Here is a 15,175-nt window from a genome sequence, read left to right as displayed (position 1 = left end):
TTTTACAGCTGGCTGGGGCAAGAGCTCACACTCACCTCTTCTCCCATTGGGGCCATGTATGGTCTGTCCTCATGGAGCCCAATGGGATACAACCTAACTAAATATAGAAGGAGCTAGTAGTGTGAGTCTTAGACTTGAGGGGAAATTGACCACATAGTTTAATATCCTGTGCCAGGATCCTTGGTTTGGCTGTAATATTTGAGTCCCTCTGCCTACAGAGGCTTCCATTTCAGAATCCCATCCTTATTCTGTGGATATTCACCTTCTTATCCTGCAAACTTAATCTGATGAACAATGTTGTTGCTGTTAGGTGCCATCGAGTCAGTTCTGACTCACAGTGACCCTATATACAATAGAACTAAACACTGCCCATCCTGTGCCATCCTCACAATTGTTGCTATGTTTGAGCCCATTGTTGGAGCCACCGTGGCAATACACCTTGTTGAGAGTCTTTCTCTTTTTCACTGACCCCCTACTTTACCAAGCATGCTGTCCTTCTCCAGGGACTGGTTTCTCCTGTAACATGTCCAAAGTATGTGAGACAAAGTCTTGCCATTCTCGCTTCTAATAAGCATTCTGGCTGTACTTCTTCCAAGACAAATTTGTTCATTCTTCTGGCTGTTCATGGTATATTCAATATTCTTTGCCAATACCATAATTTAAGGATGGCAAGACTTCACCTCACGTGTTTGGGCATGTTATCAGGAGGGACCAGTTCCTGGAGAATGACATCATACTTGGTAAAGAAGAGAGGGTCAGCAAAAAAGAGGGAGACCCTCAATGAGATGGATTGACACAGTGGATACAACAATAAGCTCAAGTATAACAACAATTATGGGGATGCCGCGGGACTGGGCAGTGTTTTGTTCTGTTGTACATAGGGTTTCTATGAGTCAGAACTGACTCTATGGCACCTAACACCACCACCATCACCATAATTCAAATGCATCAATTCTACTTCAGTCTTCCTTATTCATTACCCAGATTTCTCAACTGAACCAATAAGCAACATCATGATAAACGGTGAAAATATTGAAGTTGTCAAGGATTTCATTTTACTTGGATCCATAATGCCCATGAAAGCAGCAGTCAAGAAATCAAACAATGTATTGCATCGGACAAATCTGTTGCAAAAGACCTCTTTAAAGTGTTAAAATGCAAAGATGTCACTTTGAGGACTAAGGTGCACCTGACCCAAGTCATGGTATTTTCAATCGCCTCATAGATACATGCAAAAGCTGGACGACGATGAACAATAGCACCTTAATTACCAAGTCAGAAGCGTGAGTAGAAACTTTTATCCAGTGGCCTAGGGCAACTCTTCTCTCTCCAAGTACCCAGTCACAGCTTGGTAAGATGGAGAGCAGCAGAAACACCTCATCCTCATCAGACTCAGTTTGAGATAGATGTAAACACTTAAAGAGGCTGTCTCTTGGGCAGTGGTTCTTAAACTTAAGCATGTATCAGAATCACCCGGAGGTGACTAAAACACAGACCACTGAGCCCTACCCATAGAGTTTCAGATTCAGTAGGTCTGAGGTGGAACCTCAGAATTGCATTTCCAACAAGCCCCTAGGTGGTGATGATGATGCTGGTCCAAGGATTTCAGTTTGAAACCCAGTGTCCTAGAGTAATGACTGTGGAGGGTCAGTCGCATTCCACTTGGGATCTTAAATTCAACTTCAAGTTCCCCTTCAAATTAGCTGTGTGGAAGAAACTATTTTTCTCCCTCTCAATGCCTCATCAATTCCTACCTTGTCCCATAAAATTAGAACCTCTATGCTTTGGGAAGACCAGTATTGGGAAGATAGCTCCCACCACTCCCTCCACCCTATACTGCACTTGCCCAAGGGAGGAGAGTGATGTTAAGTGCTCTGTGAGATGCGAAATAGAAAATCAAGCAGAGCTCACCCTCTGACTTGGCTTTTTCTCCGGGATCTGCCTGTCTACTGCAAGCCTGTATGTTTTACTCCTCTAAGCTACAAGCTGTGTCTCTTGGGAAGGGGAAGTAGGGCCTATGGTTTTCTGGCTGTCCCACCTCAGTATACATCACCCAGAGCCTTTTCTTCTCTGTTGCCATTGAGTTGATTTCGGCTCATAGCAACCCTATAGGACAGAACAGAACTGCCCCATAGGGTTTCCAAGGAGCAGCTGGTGGATATGAACTGCCAACCTTTTGGTTAGCAACCAAACTCTTAACCACTGTACTACCAGGGCTCTCCTTCTCCTCTTGTGGGTCCCAATGTCTAGACTTTGAACTGGACTAAGATGAGTAGGATGATCTGATAGTCTGATGCTGGCTGCTGGTTCTATTTTTTTCAATCCAGCCTTAACAAAAAAACCTGATATTTTAATCAGTAACCCCTGTCTATGTATGAACTGGTTCATTGGGGGAGGGGAGGGGCAGCAATTGACACCTTGGAATCCCTCGCAGGACCTTGACCAAATAGTATTCTCTCTGAGGCAAGTATGGAAAACAACACCCACCACTCAGGAGGTTTCTGGAGAAATTAAATAATACTGGCTAAGATGGTAATATAAGAACTAGAACACAGTAGATGTTTAAAAAAAATGTGGGCTTCAAAAAATTTTCCCAGAAAGTTACCTTGTCCTATAGGCCTGGATTTACAGGAACTGTCCCCAAGGCAGAATTTGAGGTCATTGCTACGTGCAGCGATGCTTTGTAAGCCTTTTTCAACTTTGAGGGATTCATGCTGTCAATGTGGTTTTTCACAAACAAACAACCAGTCGCCCCGAGTGAATTCCAACTCATGGCAACCTCATACGTGTCAGAGTAGAACTGTGCCCCACAGAGTTTCAGTGGCTGCTTTTTCAGAAGTAGATTGCCAGGCCTTTCTTCTGAGGTGCCTCTGGGTGGACTTGAACCTCCAGTCCTTTGGTTAGCAGCTGGGAATATTAACTGTTTACACCACCCAGGGACTCCTGGAAGTCTTAGGAACATGCATTTTGCAATTCATATAACTTGCCCTTACGGGTTTTATATTTATTGGTTTATGAATAAAGCTAAAGGTTTTAACCATGAGGTGATACCTGGAAGAATCTTGTATCTAAGGATGGCTGCAAGTCAGAGTCTGCATTGGCACCCCTCTGCCTGCATCTTGTGTACACATAAACTTGTACTCAGGTGACCCATACAGCCACACACACAATATTTAAGAAGGACCTCCGACAAAAAACCTTAACACAGAGCTAAATGCAAAATGAAGCCAACAGATGGACCTTCAATAATGATTCACCAAATAGCTTGAAGCAAATTTCTTTTTCAAAAGCTAAAGAATAGCAGGGAATCTGCATATCATATATTTTAACTCTTCAAAAGCCTGAAACCCAAGGTATTAAGCAAGAGGGGACTACCGTCTAGTTCAAGAATAATAGCCTCTTTGGGTCTCCAAAAGTTATCCTGAGAATCATGAGGCCATTCCCAAAACAGAGATGCTGTTCAAAGGCATTTTTCAATCCTCCCCCCCCACCCCCCCAAAAAATCAAAGACTGTGGACACATTTTCCCATTTTATCATGCGTGCTGCTCAAGCTAGAAAACGGTGTGACACTAAGACCTGTCATTTCTTTAAGCAGACTTACACAGAGGAAAAGAAGCATATGGCCTTCATGTAACCTGCAATAAAGAACAAGGGAAAGTCTGGCATAGCAAGTGGAGGAGAATGAAACATGATACTGGCAGTTCCTTCCTCTCACCCAGAGTGGTGAAGGTGACAGGAGACTTCACAAGCATTAGGTCCTTCAGGTCTCACGACACCATGTGACATATGCTTTGCAACTACAGGTTTCTTTTTACAGATGTGAAAACTGAGGCTCAGTTGAGGTTAGGTAAGTAGTTCAGGGTCATACAATTAAAGTAGTGGAGCTGGGCTAAGTACACAGCTCTCTGACTCTCAATCCAGTGCTCAGTGAGGTCATCTGGATGCTTAATTTCCCATGGTCACTAGCCAGTCAACCAGTTGCCTTTGAGTAGAATCCAACTCATTGCGGCCCCATGTGTTTCAGAGCAGAACTGCTCTACATAGGTCTTTCAGTGGCTGTGACCTTTCAGAAGTAGATTGCTAGGCTTTTCTCCTGTGGTGCCTCTGGGTAGACTCGAACTGCCAATCTTTTGGTTAGTAGCTGAGCATTTGACCACTTGCGCCATTTAGGGACTAATCACTAACTAGCAACACCGGTCACTAATACCACTTTATCTCACCAGACTTTTTAGCCTAGTGGACTGAACTATTAGGATTTTGCTGACTCGTGTTCTTCACGTCAGGAGCACACTTCTACTCTTTTTCTAATACGAGAAGATCTCAATGAATTCTGTACAGATCATGGGAAAAACTCATGGGGTAGTGGGGAAAAATATGGACTTTGTAGTCAGAAAAGTGTTCCAAATTCTTCTAAGGATTCCATGGAAATTAAATGTGATAATGTATGCCAAGAGTCTAAGATGGTATACAACAGGCATTCAGTATGTTACTTTTCTCTTTGTGGTCATCAAGTGTTATCTTTATTCTTAGCTGGAGAAATTAGCATGCAGGGTAACTGACTACTAGTTTTAGACTTATTTCATGAGAAGGGCTGGGGTAGAAGGGAACGCAAAACTCAATGCTCAATGTTTGTGATGGCTTTTTCCTAAAGATAAAGGGAGTTGATTTACCACATCATGCACATTTTTCTCTCCTAGGCAAGGAGACACTGGCTGTTTGAAAGAAAAAATATCTGTTAGAGACTGGTGTCTTTGAAGGACACTCTTCAGAAAATGCCAAACCAACATGGACAGTTTGTATACACCGTGCCAATTCTAATGGAGCAGCAGCAAATACGTGACCTTTAAGACGAGAGTTGGCTGAAGCCACCAATCTATCCCCTTCGTGAGTATGATATATGTCTCAATGGATGGGTGAACAGCGGCATCGAAAATATCTTTTGCATCTTAGCGAGCAGTAAAGACTTTTAACTGTGTATTTTATGTATGGTAAACAATTCGGCTTTATGTGTGAAACTGACTTAAATTGTTCTTAAACCAAAAACCAAACCAAACCCAGTGCCGTTGAGTTGATTCCGACTCATACGTCGTTCTCAGGAAGTAGTTTTTCATCTCTAAATATAGACCTGGACTTAGCAATGTTTTTCTTGAGAATCCTCTGATCCCTCATTTGCATTTAACTTCTAACTCATAGGCAATAAAACAGCACGTTAGAATAAATTATTTGCAGAAGTTTGTCAGCTACTTAGGATTAGCCAAAGTGCTTCTTTGGGATTGAATTTTCTTGCAACTTTTAGGGTAAATCTACATGCAGAACTACCCAGCGATTCTTGAGTAGTTCTGATCATAACACTTGATCAACAAAAGGTGGAGTTACTTACAGCGGTAGGATTCTTTTCTCTGCAGAGGGGTGGCTGATATCCCCATTCACTCACTCATTTCCTGTATACCTGGTATGTGACAGGCACTGTGATAGGCACTGAGGATTAAAAGATGGTTAAAATGTCGCCCTTGTTCTCAAAGACTTTCGTAGTCTATTAAGAGAGAGAAATGCATAAATAGGTCATTAGAAATCAAAGTGACAATTCTTACAAGGGAGATAGAAGCATTGTTCACTGATAAGAGATGAATTTCTAAAGGGAAGCATTGGCAGGTGGGGACTAGCACATCCTTCCACTTGGTCCTGAATCTCTTGTTTAATGACAGGGAGCTTTCAGAGGAGGGAAGTGGGTTGTCTTGGGAGGTACTGTCATCCACTGTGTTGTCCTTCTCAGTCACCCTGTTCTTCCGTTGTTCTATGAGTCTTCTGGCCTAGGAGGTACCATGTCTCTTGAAGCTTGACCCCTTGTGCCCAGGAGTGGTGGAAAATGGTTTGCATAGGGAGAGGACCGAACTAACTGGAATACTGGAATATACTGGAATATAGATATGTATTTAATGTCACTAACGACATTCAGAGGAGCCCTGGTGGTGCAGTGGTTAAAGTGCTCAGCTGCTAACTGAAAAGTAGGTAGTTTGAACCCACCAGCTGCTCTATGGGAGAAAGATGTGGCAGTCTGCTTCCATAAAGATTTACAGACTTGAAAACCCTATGGGGCAGTTCTACTCTGTTTTATAGGGTTGCTATGAGTTGGGATCAACTAAACGGCCAAGAGTTTGGTTTTGGTAACAACATCCAAGTTGACCGTCATGTAAATGGAGACAAATCTATATAAGAACATATCTTAGATATTTACTTAGCTCCTTGAAGACTGAGGCTGGTTCTTAATACATATATTCTGTTTATGAAGTAACAATCTGTCTGTGGATACTGACCACTCAATAGATAACCTTAAATCAATTGCATATTTTGGATAGAGTGCCAAGTTATTTTCTAAGTTTAGTCACTTTCTTAACTCCACAAGGGATCCTATTTGAAATATGTTTTCTAAAATAATAATGCATCTTACTACCTCAAAAAGGGATACCCAGAATATTGCATAAAATTGCATAGAGGGTAGGAATATGCCCATTTTATTTACTGCTGTGTCCTCAGTAACCAGCATAAATGTTTTCCAGGCACATGGCAGGTGTTCAGTAAATATTTGTTAAGTAAATTAATTAACAAAGAATAGCTGACATACGTTTGAAAAATCCATGAAAAATACATGGACGGTCATCTTGAAATTGGAAAAAAAAGATACTCGGCAATTTCCCAGGTATAAATCAGAAACAATATCTTGTTTTTTAGTGTTTTACTGAAGTTATAACAGAATTTCCCATTAATTTTTTTTTTTTAAATCCACTGAACAGGACTATGGCATATTGAAAACATTTATCAGTGTTCTTCCCATCAGCTTTCTGGCATTTATTTTCCTCTACTTTTGGTCTAACTATGAAGAAGACAGTGTTATTTACCTATGAGTAGCTGTCAGACCAACCTCTGACTAACAGCAGGACAATTTAAGAAATTCACTGTTTTGCAATTTGTTGGTCTTTATTCTTTGAAACTGCACAAAAGATGAATATGAATAATGGAGAGCAGCAATTCAGTTTGAAAATCTCCATGGAAAATAGACTCTGTCCAACTTGCAAGTTTCTGAGAGCTCAGCTGCTACATGAGGCAGGAGTGCAGGGCTGATCTCTGGCCTCAGGAGGGCACCTCAGAGGCTCTCATTGCCTTACTTGCCATGATCAGTAAATGGCAGAAAACACTGATTCAAGCCTGCAGGCATGGAAAGTCATTTCCCAAGTTCAAAATCTGACACTAGTGTCATTTGGATATAAGAAGTATGGGGAAGCTGTGACCGGACGGTCATTTTGTAGACCTGCTACTTTAGGAGGAAAATAACCTTGTTCTTCGGCTTTCAAAATGGATCATATGGGAAAGCCAGACCTGGTGGCTTAGCAGGGTTACCATGTCTGGCCTCCCAGGTCAAGTGCAAACAGTCTCAATTCAAGACATGAGAATTTACCAACTATGGGTAGAAAAAAAAAAAAAAAAAAAAAATTTTTTTTTTTTTATGGGTAGTAGGAATCCAATCAAACAAACAACAACAAAACCCCAAAGCAGAAGAAAGGATACATGAGTTGTTTTACTTCCTTCTTCACACGAATTAGAATCGGTTTCCTCTACTAGCTAAGAGGATCAAATATGCTTTTCCAGGATCAAGGAAAGCAAGCCATAAACCGAGTGCAGCTGTCACTCAACATCAGTCCTGAGCAGGAATCACAATTCACTTTGACTGAGTTTCCCCAGAATGGTTGCTAAGCATTTAAAAGCAAACACTAATCCATAAAGGGGATTTTCTCCCATCTCTTTTTGAGGATACAGTTTTGTCCTTACCATCAGTTAATCACTCCTGAGGTTAACCTCTGTGAGTCAGCAATAAGAAAACAAGTTAAGTCTTCCCTCTTTTAATACAGTGCTTTTTCTTGGTGGTGAGGTGCTGAAATCTGCAATAGGAATGGGGTTGGAACGAGGGGAACCTGCCTTTTCTGTGACTTTTCAATTTAATTCACATGTGACTATGAATTTAATTATTAAATATTGTACCACCAGCTGCTGTGGTGGTACATTTTTTTAGTCTCTGAATGTTTAATTTTGTGTGTTTTGAAGCTTCCTCTTCTTGTTCCTTGTCCTTAACGCTTTCTTGAAATAGTATTTTACCCCTTCATTCTCTCAATCTGATTAGTTTTTGAGCTGGCTCCCAGTATCACGTGATTCAGGTCATATGGAAATGCTACTTTTTAAGTATTCACGAGCTCACAGATTCTATGAAACCTTCTGTTTTCTCTTTTCTAAGTGGCAAACAGCAAATGGAGTCAGGAAATAGCAGCTAATATATCGCCTCAAGCTAGAAATAGGAAACGATCAAAAAAGGGTATAGAAGAGAGAGAGAGAGAGAAAAAAAGTCAATAGACTAAAAAAAATAATTACAAAAAGTTTAGGCAGGTTTTAGGGAATAACCTGTGCCTCACAGCCATAAATCAGATTGAGAAGTGATGATTCAGACCAGGGCTTTGAGGAAAGAGACAGAATTTCAGTCTGACTGGAAAGGCTTCAGAAAGATGATGTCAAAGCAATTATAGAACAAAAAGAAAAGAGAAAGAGAGGAAAGGGAGAGAGAGAGAGGAGAGAGATCGGGAGTGCGGTGGGGAGGCCGCGGATGCGATTAATCTTAGGATGTGGGGTCAGGTCAGTTCCTGAAGCATGATTAAGGCAGTGCCAGCTGAGACCATGTGGTCACTTGACCCAGAGCCATTGATTGCTTGGGGTTTCAGCACTGGTTTTGTTGGCAGGGAGAGTGGACAAAATTAGTCCACTTCGGTCATTCTGCAGATGAAAAAACTGAGTTCAACAGTATTTGACTGATTTATTCAAAGATGGTCTGATTCTAAAACAGGATATTGCAAGCAGTTGTTTCAGGGATATACCTGGGTCTCCTGGCTCCCTGACCAGCATCCTTGCCATTGCCCTATGCTGCCCACCGAGGGGGAAAAGACATTGTGACAAACAAAACAAACAAACAAAAACCAAAACCCATGTAATTCTCTTGCCTTCTTGGACCAATATGAAGCAGGTGGAAATGATAGAGGTAGCATAGTGTGTACTACAGTTAACTCTCTGGAGTCAGACTGCCTGCACTTAAATCCCACCTCTGTTCCATGGCTTTAGGCAAGCTACTTAGTCTAACTCCGTTTCAAGTTATTCACCTGTAAAATGTAAATAATTATAGGGTGGAAACCCTTGTGGCGTAGTGGTTAAGTGCTATGGCTGCTAACCAAAGGGTCGGCAGTTCAAATCTGCCAGGCGCTCCTTGGAAACTTTATGGGGCAGTTCTGCTCTGTCCTATAGGATTGCTATGAGTCAGAATCGACTCGACGGCACTGGGTTTGGTTTTCGTTTTTTTTGAGCTATAGGGTTGATACAAGAATTCAATGAGCTAGTACAGGTGGCACTGGGCACTGGGTAGTACAGGCGAAGCTTTCAGGGCAGCTGGCTCACTTTTCTCACCCACAAGCCTATTCTCTTTGGGGCATCTCTACCCTTCTAAATCAGATTTTTGGCTTTCTAAATGTTACCTAATACTATACCTAAACTCATATGAATTATGTTTTGCACCATTTATTTAGAAATAGGTCAGAAACTGCTTGGACTTTTGTCTAATATTAGGTGAAATGCTTTGAGATCCCTGTAAAGACAATTATGCAGAAAAGAGAAGCTACTATTGTTATTCTCATTTTTTTTTCCCCATTGCTGCCGAGTCAATTCCGACTCCTAGTGACCCTATGGGACAGAGTGCAACTGCCCCCACAGAGTTTTCAAGGCTATAAATCTTTAGGGGAGGAGACTGCCACATCTTTCTCCTATGGCACGGCTGGTGGGCTCCTTATTATTGTTATAGGAATGAGCAATTCTGAAGAGTTCTCGGTGGCAGCCGGGGCTCTCTGGAAATTTCTTTGGTCTCCCCCCACTTTCCCATGAAAGACTAATTTCAAGTGTTTCTCTGCTTCCATGCCCTGCTTCCTCAATACCATATCGCATCTCCTCTTTCCTCTTACCTGAGGGGTAGGGGGCCCTCTGGACTCAGTTTAATAATCACCAGCCTAACCTCCTCTAAAGTATACGTCACTGCCTCCAAATTTCCCTGGGTAGTCAGCTTGGAAATCAAAACAACATGGTTTTGCCTCCCTTGCCAGTGTTGTAAAGCACAGATAGGCATAGTCCCTTTACACTCCATCATCAGGATTAAAATAGCAATAAAGTCCGCGTCTGCAACTGTCATTTCTTCCTCCACATGAGGCCATGGACTATTTTGGTTCGGCAGTTTTGCCAGCATTTGGAATTTGAAGCTCCGCCATGGCCATAACCATAATATTAAAAAGGAGATGGGTACAGTTTAGGTCTTGGGTTAGCTCTCCAGTGAGGGTAATCAGCAAAAGTCAACAGGATGGGTAGAGAAAGAAATACTATATATTGCTCACCTCACCTCACACCAGTTTTCTAAATTTTACCATAGCATCTCCTTTTTCTTTCATATTTAGTCACTTGGGGCTGGTTCTATTTGTCATACTGCCCAAAACATGCGCAGAAAAATGGCATCTTTTTTCATCAGTCTAGCGGTGTTTTGACAAAGCAGAGTACGCAGGGGGTCCAAGACAGTGTTCTGCATGGCCTTTGTCATTCAAGTGTGCCTTCTGGTGACCTCATCAACAGATTCCTAACCTGCTTTTCAATCTCTGACAGGTGCTCATCTTGAATATTTTGCTCCAGTCAATCATGGAAAATTGAAACTTAAAATTAACTTCTGGGCAGGGCTTATATGTCCTTGTAGGTCTAAGCATTTCAAAGTATGATTTTAAAAGGTGCCTCAATGAGGATTGATTAATTGATTTTTTAAATTAAAAATCCCTTATGATACCAATCTGCTCCCCTCTATTTCTGGAAGAGCACAAATTTAATCCACTCAGTCAATACCAATTCCTGGATACCAAAAACGACATTGTTAACTTTGAAATATCACCTTTTACTCAGAAATAAACTTTAGAGGATAAAGGAAGAAATCCTCAGCTTGGCAGGCAAAGCCTTCCACAGCAGGCTCCAACCCTTCTTCCAGCATACTCCCTGATGAAAGTTCTCCACTCCAACCGAATGGAGGGGCATTTTTAGGGTGGGCTTGACTAACTTGACGTTCTGCTTATGCTGTAATTTTTACTTAGCAGATCCCCCCCCAACCCAGCGCCGGCGACCTCCAAGAGCCAACTCCAGTCCTGCCTCCTCTTTCAGCTCAATCTAGTCCTCCTCAGAATTTACAGTCCTAAATTTTGTTTTTTTTCACATGGCAACTAATTACACACTCCCTCATGATTATTATTCTACTGTTTTATTGAGTTTTCATTTTGGTATTATTTATTCATTTTTATTAAGATCGCTAGATGCTAAACTTCTTGAGGCCAAAAGCCATATAACCATGAGACTTTCTAGCCCTGGTAGGGTTCATTTATGTATCTGGTGCTCACTGATTGATCAATATCTTCCTATCAGATTGGCCCCTGGTGACAAGGGATGACGCTGCAGAAATGTATCTGGTGCCGAGGTTAAAAACACCAATTTTATTACCGTTGTAAAACTGTAAAGCAGTTTCTGTAATGTGAAAAAGCTAGTTTATTCATACTGCAGCCTCAAAAAAGCAAATTTATCTATTTTTCTGCTTCTTGTTTCCTCTCTCAACCTGTTTCTCAAATTATTTCTCTCACTTTTACAGATCCTTCAAAACCTACATGTTTTGCTGAAGGCCAGTTACTACGCAGAGAGGTGCCACTGGCAGAAATATCAATCTTCTGGTTGATACTCTGGGGTTAACATTTGGAATTCAGGAAATGTCTTTAGACAAGCTAATTATGGGTCAGTTTGTGTTGTGTGTGTATGTGTGTGCACATATGTGGTTGCGCAGGTTCAGCAAAGTAAAAATAAAATTGTGAATTTTTAGGAGGTGGTGCCATGGGAGGTTAAGAAGATTATAAATTGTTTTGTAATCCGAATGCCACAGTGGTAATGCAGAAAATGCCAATGGCAGGCAGGTGTTACCGTCAGAGGGTCTGCGTCAGTGCTTCCTGGCTGGTCCTTGTGTCCATCTGCTCCTGCCTCTTCTTACCATATTGCCCTGGATTTTTAAAATTTGAAACCTAAAATGGAAAAGATCTGGATTTTTTTTTCTTCTGAAGCTTGTCAATAATATCAATGTTAAATTCATGCCTCAGTGATGTTTTTTCTTTAATTTTTCAGGAAGATGTCCTAGAATTCGCTCCATAATTTTGCACATCTCCTCTTCCTCCCAGCTCTGTGCCCTTTGCCAGCTTCACTGCAGTCCTCTACCGCCCTTCCCCCCTCTTCCACTAGCAAATAAACCCAGCAGTAATTACTAATGTCCAAGGATGTATTTCCGGCAGCGTTAGGCTTTCATTTGATGCAACTACGCAGAGAGCTGTCTGGACATGAAGCATGAAGTCAAAGCATTTTTTAAGACTCCTGCCCATCTTTTTTTTCTCCTTCCTCCCATCACTAAAACCCAATTGTTTATTTCTTCTGCAGATTGCAGAGTTATAAACTTCTTCCACACAATTACATACTCTTGAATACATTTCCACCCAAATAATTTTACATCCATGCACAATAACAGATCAATATATACATATTTGGAAATTCATGGTTATCTATAAAAACAAAAATAAACACTAGAAAATAAACAAATAGCTGGGAGCAAAAGTCCTTCTATGTGGATAGGGCATTTTAACACCTAGTATACAAATAATTAGTGTTACCCTGGCTAAAAACATTCCAAGATCTTATTGTGAGGCTTTTAAGAGGGTCATGATGGCGTTTCCTTAATGCGTTGTATATATTTTTTACATACGACACAGTTACTCTTATTTACCAATGACTCTATTATAATACTACTATTTTGTTCCTGGTCATTTCATGCCAATTTTATCTATATCAAATGGAAAGAAAGCTCTCTGTAATGATTTTTGCTGGCTCAGGGGCTCCAAGCCTCAGAGTAGAAAACGGTCAGAATACTTATCACCACCTCAGCAAAATCCCGCAGTGCCATAAAAGAAATTGCAGTAGATCTTAAGGTCAGAGTCTACTTTCAGTCTAACACTGTGGTTCTTTCACCTGCAGTACGCTGAAGGACACAGTTGGATCCACCTAAGAAGACCACTCTTAATGTTGTCAAAATCACAAACTATTGGCCTGAGATAGCCAGTATTCACAGGAAATACTTCCCCTAACTCTAAAACCATTAGCAAAGAGGTTAAATCTATAGACTGTGGGACTCGTAAATATTTATCAGAGATGTATTTGTGTGGGTGTGTGCTTGTATTCACACATAATTATAAGAGTGAGGGAAAAGACAGAGGGAGAAGGATTAATTCTTAAAGTAGTTGATTCTGTTTAGTTCAGCAACCCGTTTTTTTTTTTTTTTCACCAAATAGAAATACAGAGAGATGTATTCACTCCTATAAACGATAGTGTTGGCATCTTTATGTATACTACACTCATGCCTACCGAAGTTTCATAGACAGTGCAACGCCTACTCTATGTTAAAAACAAACACAAACGAAACCTTGATTATATAATTGGAGAATAAATACAAATTTTAAAAATGTGTTCATTTCCTATCTAAAAGGAGGTGAAGAGGGCATACAGAATGGTTCCACAAGTAGACTTTTTTTTTTTTTTTTAAGCTGTGCAGGAGGTGCGGAGGGAGCAAGTAATTACCTGCAAAGGAGTCCCTGTAGGCACGATTTTTTTTTTACCTACTACGCCTGCTCTATTAGGTATCTCTGTCTCCAAGAGGCAATTTGGCGTCCAATCCTGGCGCATCTCGCCCTGGCCAGGCACCTGTGCCGCAAGTAGCTGCGGCGCTGCGGCCGGATCGCTGTCCGTGGTGCTGGAAGGTCGCGGGAGCCAGCGCGGGCCCTGGGTACGCTGTCCAGGGTTCTGAGTGCGGGCCTCCGCAGTCCCCGAGGCGAGCCCACTGCCGCCAGCCCTCCACAGAGCCCTCCCACCCAGCATGACCCGCCCGCCTCCCGCCAGCCTGCAGTTGACGTGGAGCAGGCGGTATAAATCAAGTCCGTGGGGGCATGGAGGCTGCTGTCGCTGCCGCAGCTCAGCTGGCCCGGGGCGGGAACTCTCTCCTTGTCTTTTCGCCTCTCCAGCGCCCACCCTGCCTTGTCCTTAATTCTTCACTGGATAACTGCTTTCTAATCACAACGATCATAATAGGGTTAGGTGGACAGATTTTTTTGTCTGTTTGTTTTGGTCTACAGAAAAAGAAAACAGCATCCTAAACACCACTGAAAACTGCATCGCAAAATGGAAGAGAGAAGGTCCCACTACAGTTTGAAAAGAGTAAGTTATTATTTGGTACGTATCCTTGCGCTTCCTCCCATCGCTCCATCTGCAGTGTCCCCATTCATCCCTCCCCCCCTAACAGCTCACCTCGAAAATACTTTATAAAGCCCCAGGCGGGAGTCTAGCCAGACGCGCACACACAGAATACCGCACCCTAGGTGCACAAATACTTGTATTTACCGAAGCCCACTTGGTCTGCCCAGCTGTGGTCCCCTCTGAGTTTGCAGTCACCGAGATCCAGAACCATGGCCCAAGGAGGGGCTCCTTACCTTGGCTTCTCCAGAGGATGGTATTCGCCGGGACCCTGCAGGTTTCAAGTGTGGAGGAGCGGCCGAGCAGGAAGGGAAGGAAAGACAGCACCTGACCTCCCCGAGGTTTCGTCTTCAATGCAATGTGAGCTCTGCCCTCATCAAAGATGGCTGTCCCTTTTGACGTCAGCAGCTTTTAATAGCCATCTCCTGGAGGGGCGGGGAGGAAGTGTGCTGGGGGAGGGCGGAGGGAGGACAGAGGCTGGAGGTGGGAGGGGAGGAGCCGGAGGAGCGGAGCGCTTGACTCAGTTCCCTGAACGCTTCACTGCAAACCTTTGAATTTTAAGTCTTTTATAAACAGCCGAATGGGGCGATTCTTCTGACTCCATTTTAACAGTCGGTCTTGAGCAAACACATTTATCTCGCTACTATATATATGTGTATATACATATATATGTGTATGTATATGTATATATACGTATATGTGTATTTAATTTTTTATACATATATAAGTATGTGCATATAT

General features: G+C 42.1%; 1 protein-coding gene across 2 annotated transcripts in view; it reads right to left on the bottom strand.

Moving 5' to 3' along the window:
• Positions 1-14,802, bottom strand: part of SNAP25 (synaptosome associated protein 25) — a 90,211-nt gene extending 75,409 nt beyond the window's left edge. For both annotated transcript variants that reach the window (XM_049869098.1, XM_049869097.1), the window contains exon 1: positions 14,671-14,802. The gene's annotated coding sequence lies outside the window, so the exon portion shown is untranslated. The remainder of the gene's footprint in view (positions 1-14,670) is intronic.
• Between the last annotated feature and the right edge of the window lie 373 nt (positions 14,803-15,175).

The sequence above is a fragment of the Elephas maximus genome, chromosome 25 (genome assembly GCF_024166365.1).
Source record: "Elephas maximus indicus isolate mEleMax1 chromosome 25, mEleMax1 primary haplotype, whole genome shotgun sequence".
Lineage (NCBI taxonomy): Eukaryota > Metazoa > Chordata > Mammalia > Proboscidea > Elephantidae > Elephas > Elephas maximus.
The sequence above is the reverse complement of the archived record's forward strand: the minus strand, read 5'-3'. Positions and strand labels throughout refer to the sequence as shown.